The sequence below is a fragment of the Hermetia illucens genome, chromosome 2, assembly GCF_905115235.1.
Source record: "Hermetia illucens chromosome 2, iHerIll2.2.curated.20191125, whole genome shotgun sequence".
Classification (NCBI taxonomy): Eukaryota; Metazoa; Arthropoda; class Insecta; order Diptera; family Stratiomyidae; genus Hermetia; species Hermetia illucens.
Genome location: NC_051850.1, coordinates 18,042,851 through 18,050,448, shown reverse-complemented (window position 1 = coordinate 18,050,448; position 7,598 = coordinate 18,042,851).

The following is a 7,598-nucleotide window of genomic DNA, read 5'->3' as shown; positions in this document are numbered from 1 at the left end:
GCGCTGCCTCTCTTACCTAGCGCACATAAACTGAGCGAGGTATACAGAAGAACAGCACTAAGGGTCTGTTCTGTTTTCCGAACTGTCTCAGATGATGCGGGGTTCGCCATCTGAGGGATAGTTCCGATTGACATCTTGGTAGATAAGATGACGAACATATATAACATCAAGCCCATCTCTCTTTTATCAGGGGCGAAAAAATCCGAAAGGGAGAGATCTATAACTATAGCTAACGACGATGGGAAAAGAAGGCCTTTGGAGCAATAGATTAATCCCTAGCATCATGGAGTGGCTGCAGAGGAAATATTGGAAGATCAATTATAATCTCACCAAATTTCCCAGCGGCCATGATGAATACCGACAATGCTTGTATAGCTTTAAATTGAACACCTCACCTGATTGTCCAAATTGCGATGGGACCCCGATGGACAAAGCGCACGTATTCTTTCAATGCCCGTGTGTTCGTGGAAGAAACGAGGAACTTAGAAGAAACTTTCAGTAAAATGCTGTCACCGGAAAATTTTGTCCGGAGAATGATAGTTTACCAGGCGGAATGGGATGCGATCAACACCTTGATCGCAACAATCCAGGAGAAACTGCGAGAGGCGGTAGAGTTGAGGAAAGCGGGGTTACGATTGCCACAGGCAGACGAAAGGAGATTTAAACTAAGCTAACTCCGCCCCATGAGGTAATACCTGAAGGTAGTTCCACGGAGGGCGTCGGGAGTGGCGTTAGTGGGTAAAAATCCTGCACACTGACTTGTCTATTGAAGATTTCTACCTCCTAGAAAGGGGTAGAGGGACAGATGGACAAGCAGACAACAAATCCTTAAAAAGCGTGTAGGCAGTCCTAACAAAAAAGGTAAATAAAGCTTTACTCAGCGACGGTGGCATATGACACTAGGTAATTTTATAGGTCAACCAGGACCGCTGAGAGTGGGAGGGGGGAGGAAGAGGTAATTCTCCAGGTCAAGAGTACTGTTGGGGATAATTCAGACACTTGAACAAAATTAGATTAATAACGCTTTTACCGGGAGGGCACGCATGTTTTTTACTCGGTGGCCAGCTTTTTTTGCCCACGATAGTAGGGTTGACCTACGAGAGGTTTTAAAATTGTGTACATATTTCAACGCAACTACTCAAAACGTTACTGATAACCAACAAAATTCCATTTACATTCATATGTATGAATTAAAGAAGATTGGAACGCCTTTCAAATTAGCTACTATTTATTGTTTAATTGACCAACGCTCGGCGGAAGATATTCCCATATCGTCTTTGAATTGTAATTTATACTGAATTCAAATATGCACACTGAGCTCTTTTAGCTACAGGAATGAACTGGGCTTTTGCAAACACATCTCACTAGCACCCATTTTTTGCCCCAAACCAGACTTCCACATTCATCAAAAGTCAGCAGTCTAGCCAGACGGCGAGCAACCACCACTCAGACATTACTGACAGCCTTCCGGGTGATGCTTTTCATTTTCATTAGGAAAATTCTCATGAGTTAGCCATGAATACTTGCCTTCTTTCCTTAAGTCTGAACATTTTTTTAAAATTGGCGAGAGACAACTTCCTTCCCAGTTTCCCATCTCCAACCCAATCACATCCCTTCACCTGTAGACTTTCCAACGGATAATACCCATGAATATAGCAAATGATGTGAAAATGACACGCTCCAACGCATTCTGCTATTTCTGTTGATATAATTACAATTGAATTACATTCGAGCATATATTTTACCCTCTTTGCGTAGCATAGGCTGGAGTTTCTGCTCGACTTGTTTCCGGAAACATTGTTGGCTTCCAATCCACATATCGTTTCCACATCTTTTTCGATCCCATTTGGTAATAGGCACTTACTGGCCCACTCTGCAGTTAATATTTTTGCAGTGTAGCATGGCTTGGCGGTAATTATATCATTAAGCGCGGTGAGCAGCATCATTGGGAAATATGGCACAAGTTTACCAGACTTCCAAGAGAGCTGGCCCTATTGCGTTACACTTCCAAAGATAACTGAGCTTGGTGTAACTGTCAGATTGCACACTGCCTTGCATATTCAAAAATGCACACGGATGACGTGCCATCGCTACCTCCATGCATATATGGTTGCATCCGTTGAGTAATCTGAGCGTTCATTTCCATCTTGTTAGCGATAAAGATTTCGCACGCGGTTACCGAGCACTTGTATTGTTAATGCAATTGTGACCAAGTTGTGGATCATTTTCCCGACGTCTATTTTCCAATGGTTTCCCGATAGATTGTAGATAATCTTGAGGTGATACAGTTGCTGTCGCTGTGGAGAGCTCACATTCTTCCGGATAAGACATTGGATAGTTTTTCGCGCCATTACTTCTATCCAATGAATCAGGAAGTTAGTATGCTCGTCGAGATAAAATTATAGCGGATCTCGTATCAGCAGAAATCCGTGTAATCGTAAAGTAAGCGGTGTGGCGTAATCAGCAAGATACGTTGCACCTACAGATGACGGAATAAATTCTTTGACTCAATGGTGTGAATTTTCATGCCGTTGGAAAAAGATATTTCAGAACAGAGATCAACAGCCTTCTTTCAACTATAAACAGTGCAAAGGCCTTATAAATGTTGAAAATACTTCTAAAGATAATAAAAGAGGTTGAATTTATTAATACTTCTGGTGCTGTTGACGACAATTTCACTGGAAGTGGAAAACAAATTTAGTGTTAGTTTGGTAAGAAACTTCGGAGTCGAAACTCTGTTTTTCCTCTATAATTTCCATCTAGTTAGTAAATTTTGAATGAAGGCGAACCTACGACAGATTGCCCCTTCGGTTGATATCCTCCTTAGGTGCATGTAAGGAGCAGGGAAGTAGACCTGCTGCCCACTGAAGGAGAACCGGACGACCTAGACCTAGACTTTCTAGAGTTCAAGCTGGACAGCGATACGCAAGGAAGTTCCAGAGGAGGAAGTTACTCCGACATAGAAAAAGTGCTCCCAAAAATGAAGGCAATGGATAACACTGAGATAGCCCAGGTAATCCTCCACCATGCAAAAGATGCATATGCCATAATTGTGAGGCGTGTTCCAGGATAATATTGGAATTCGTCTGTCTCAAGAGTCCTGGGTGTACTGCGGGTAGATTCCCGTCCCGGAGAAAGAAGCATGCAGGTAACTTGGGACTCCTATTGCGGAAAGCCAAGGTCTTGCATCATTGTTAATCGATATTTAAAATATATTTGTCTTTCAGAGTCCCTGACTGGTTAGTCTCATTAGAAGCCGGGGAAGAACTCGAGAGACATCGTGACATCAGAATATTTCCCAGGGACGACACCCGGACCCCAACGGAATAAGTAGCTAAGCCGGTGAAGTTCTGCTGCAGTTTCTCCTCGACTGTGATGCCAACGCCCATCATGAGATCTTGTGAAGCAGCGATACTAATTGAAGACTGGTTACCTTATTAAATCTGTCCTTAACAATAAGCTAGAAATATTTGATGCAGAGAACACGGCAACGTTCGTAACCAGCACCAGGCAAGTAGTACTAGACATAACTCTATGGGACATTTAGATGAACGGATTGCTCAAGAATCGGAGGGTATCAGAAGAGCCCTCTATATCGGATTACAGAATAACAAGATTGAAGGCAACTCAAAAGTAGAAACAATAGTTGGAATCCCAGAGGAACTGATTGGGACTTCTATATAAGATACAACATGGCTCATCTACAAGTTGCCCTTGCCCTCGACGAAACCGTTAGTAAGCTTTTTCGATAAGCATGGGTGTTTAACTCAAAAAAGACGAATCCGTGGACCACAAGGGAAGAAGTAAGTTGCTTCCGAAGTGGTCCGGTCCGCCATCAAATGGACGCGGACTCAGGACTCCCAGCATCTTCAACCAAAAAAGAACTGGGCAAATTTTGTTGACTTCTTCGGCAGCGTACCATTGCTCGGATTTGGAAATTAGAGGTGCGATCGGTGAATCGAGATATTTGGAGGAAGCTCATCCCGAAATAGGCAGTAGAACCTTGACTGCGACGATCTGTTTTTTTAACAGTGTAAATATTGTACCTTGCCGTCAGATGGTATTCCACTCTCTTCAATAAAGTGTTTGAAGAAGTCAATGAGGAAGCGTGTGGCCAATATTATTATGGAAAATGAAGGTTGTTACCATTCTCCAAGGAAATATCTTTATATATGTCCGAAATGACATAATGGAGATGGGGTAACACTTGGGCTTTACCATATACTAGCGATATTGTGGACGTCGCTAGCATAGTCGCTAGCTAAGCAAAAGGCAACCCTCGGTCCACCAGCAAAGATCAGACAACTGATAAAATGAATTAATAGGAAACTAGCTTATATCTGCAATCAATGGCGAAGGCTGAAAAACTCCGCAGGTTGTTAATCAAACAAGCCAATCTGCGTCGAAAAAAGGCGAATATATAGTATCAACAACGTAAACTGGATATCGCTGGCAATAGCTACACCGTAGTAAAGTCGAGATAGACTACGAAGAAATCGAGGCCAAAGAAAAAGGAAGGAGAAATCCATAACAACGCGAAATCACGCTGAGGTAAATGTTGAGTTATTCCGGCAGACTTGAACCGACAGTATATTTGTCGAACTTGGACCGAACGCTGGTAAAAGGGAAACGTTCTTCGAGATAGTCTATATCATTCTGGTCATGAGAGCACTGGTTTCCAGCCTAGAACCCATGTGAAACTACGAAATATCAGATCTGGACTGTATCGCGAAGAAAAAAGAAGTGGAAGAAGCAAGTCAAAGCGATTTCGCAGATGTGAGTAATCTCAAGCTGGAAGATAAGTCTGTCAACCCCAGAGTGCAAAATTGTCCATTGTCACCGTCCCGGAATATAAAGATCCGATCAGTCCTCTGCAAGAACAGCCATGAGAAGCTCCGATCAGCTGCTTTAAAGGTTAGGCCTACATAATAGGACAGAGACACTTTGTGTTACAAGTGTGGCAAACCGGGGCATAGAGAGAAGAAGAAGACTTACGCTTCGGAAAGATTATCTGTTCTTTGCAAGATGAGGTAACTTATATTTCCCTTTCTGGGTAGTGCCAGATTTTCAAGAAAGTGTAAAAAGACAAGCAACTTGATCTACATCCTGTAAGCCAACGTATATAGTAATACAACTAGTCACGATCCGACGGGGTAGGTGGTGCAAAAGATCGAACACTACAGACATGGAAGTTCACCGTCGTTGTATGCCGATGTATCTGGCACTGCTGCCATTTAGTTGACAGGTACAAGCGAGTGTCGGAACATGGTAGTAGAGTGGACTTCGCGACTTGGGGGATTTAATTTGTGAGATTTCTAGTTGCAGGAGACTTTAATGTCATTACCCTTCATGAGGAGATGGCTTAACCAGATTCTCGCAGCGCACAAATTTTGGAGAAGGCCGCCGGGACTTACTGTCCTAAATATCAGTAAAAATCTGACGTTCCAAAGACCTGGTTGTGAGCACATTACCCTTGACATGACTTTTACTGCGGAGTATCAGTGATACAACGATGAAGGATGCTTGAAGAGGTAAATATCTCCTAGATGGAACACCCTGGCAAATTTGCCGATTTTTTCTCAAGAGGAAAGGACAAACTACACGACCCAGACTCAACAAGAAGTTCTGCGATTGAATCTACAATAAATTCAACAATGATCCCAAAAGGAGACTACCTCATGTGAAGTAACCCGTGTACTGTTTGATAGCAACTTCAAGTGAATGAAGGAACCGCCTCAAATTTCACAATGCACAAGAAATCAAGATAAGGGACCCCTTAGATCCGCCGAATACCAGAGAGTGAAAGAAAGATCTCCGCCACGAAACCAACGTAAAGAAAACACATTGTTTACTGAAGCTAGTCATTAGCATTAACAGGGACCTATGGGACATCGCGTATAACGTGGTTAATAGAAAACTCGTTTCTCATCGACCAACCTGTTTCCTGGAAATGTTAAAGATAAAAGAAATCATGCAGGTTATTTTTCGTATCCACTTCATACGAGGTGATGTTGATGAGAGGAGGAGTACTGAGGGATGCTCTCTCAGTAACGGATCTGGAAAAGGCGGTGTTGTCCACCAAGAACGAAAAACTGCAAGCGAAGTACTCAAAACTATAAAGCCCGATATGCTTCTCAGTGCGTAAAATGTAAATTTGACAGAGGGTATTATTCTTTCCAGCTGGAGGGTTACGAGTCTGGTGGTGCGTTATGATCAATGCTACCGTGCCCTGCTCTACGAGGTCTTATAAGGCCAGCGTAGGGGTTACATCGGGGGTGACTCTGGAGTCTATCTTTGATCGGGATCTTTGGAACGCCTCATGCGATGATTTGCTTAGACTCTAGATGCCTGACGAATCGAATCTGGCCGGGTAGGTGCATGAGGTTGGGACACTGGTTGCGGCGCGCACGATGAAACAAAATCAGGGCCCCCCTGAGAATGGTAATGCATTGAGTCAGCGGATGAATGGTGGACGATTGATGCTTCTTAACTCTGGGTAAAACCGAAGTGGTCGTTTTGGCTAAGAAGATCTCAGGTTGGTGAAATCATGTCTTGTCGAAGCCAGTATCATCATGAGCTGCCTCGAACAGACTCAAAACACTGCAGACCAGGCGGCAATTAGAATGTTTGCTATTTGCCGGTCGGTAGCCAATACCGAAAGTCGCCTATCCAGTAGACGTCTTTTACTGCGACTCGATCCGGTCTTTTGATGGTTTTTGAGTACGGGCTAGTGACCTCAATAAAGAGATGCACCGGAAGCGCCAAAGAGCTTCGTGAGTTGCGTCTACCTATCGTTCCGTTCATGAACCCGTAGTAATGGTAACATCAGGAGTTCTTCCGATCGCTTACCATGCTGCATTCATTTATATAGTTCGGAGAAGGAAAGGGAACTAACGAAGCCAACCCTTTCAGTGCTTGGTATCTCATCAAAAACGTAACGCCGTGGTTCAGTCGAAAGCAAACCGAGACTGTTACTTACCCTTTTCAGTCTTGCTCGCGCACAGTCGGGAGATCACCGTCGCCTGACTGCATTCACTGCAAGAATGTGGTGGATGATGCTGCCCCACTTTTTCTTCTCCAGACGGTGGGACGCTATTTGCCATCACCTATCGACCAAAGTGTGCCAAGTGTACCCGGATAATAAAATTAAGGTCACGCTGACACGCATACTCAAAGCAAGCGACGCAGAGGAAAACGGATAGGCGAAACCGCGCCGATACTCTGTCTGTTGCAGGAGACCAGTATTTAAATACATTTCTCCTTTTTACCCGCAATAGCCAAAGTGTTTAACCTTAGTTCAGCGCTTTCTAGAGTTCATCTGTTGCCTTTTCAAATTCTGTTGCATTGGCAGGTGGGATTTCCATAAATACCGGCAGTACTTGCCGAAGTGTTGGATGAGCAAATTCTCCCGTTGAAATTTGCTCAAAGAATTCCCGCTGTTTGTCCATCATGACTCATCGGTACGTCCAATGAGACCACTTGCAATCACGACATTGTCATCGTCAAGCAGGTTACAGGTCCTTGTCTCGAATAGTTGCCAAAAGGTACCTTTCTCGATCTGTCTGCTGTGCGTAAGTTCTAAACAAATGAATGGTAGA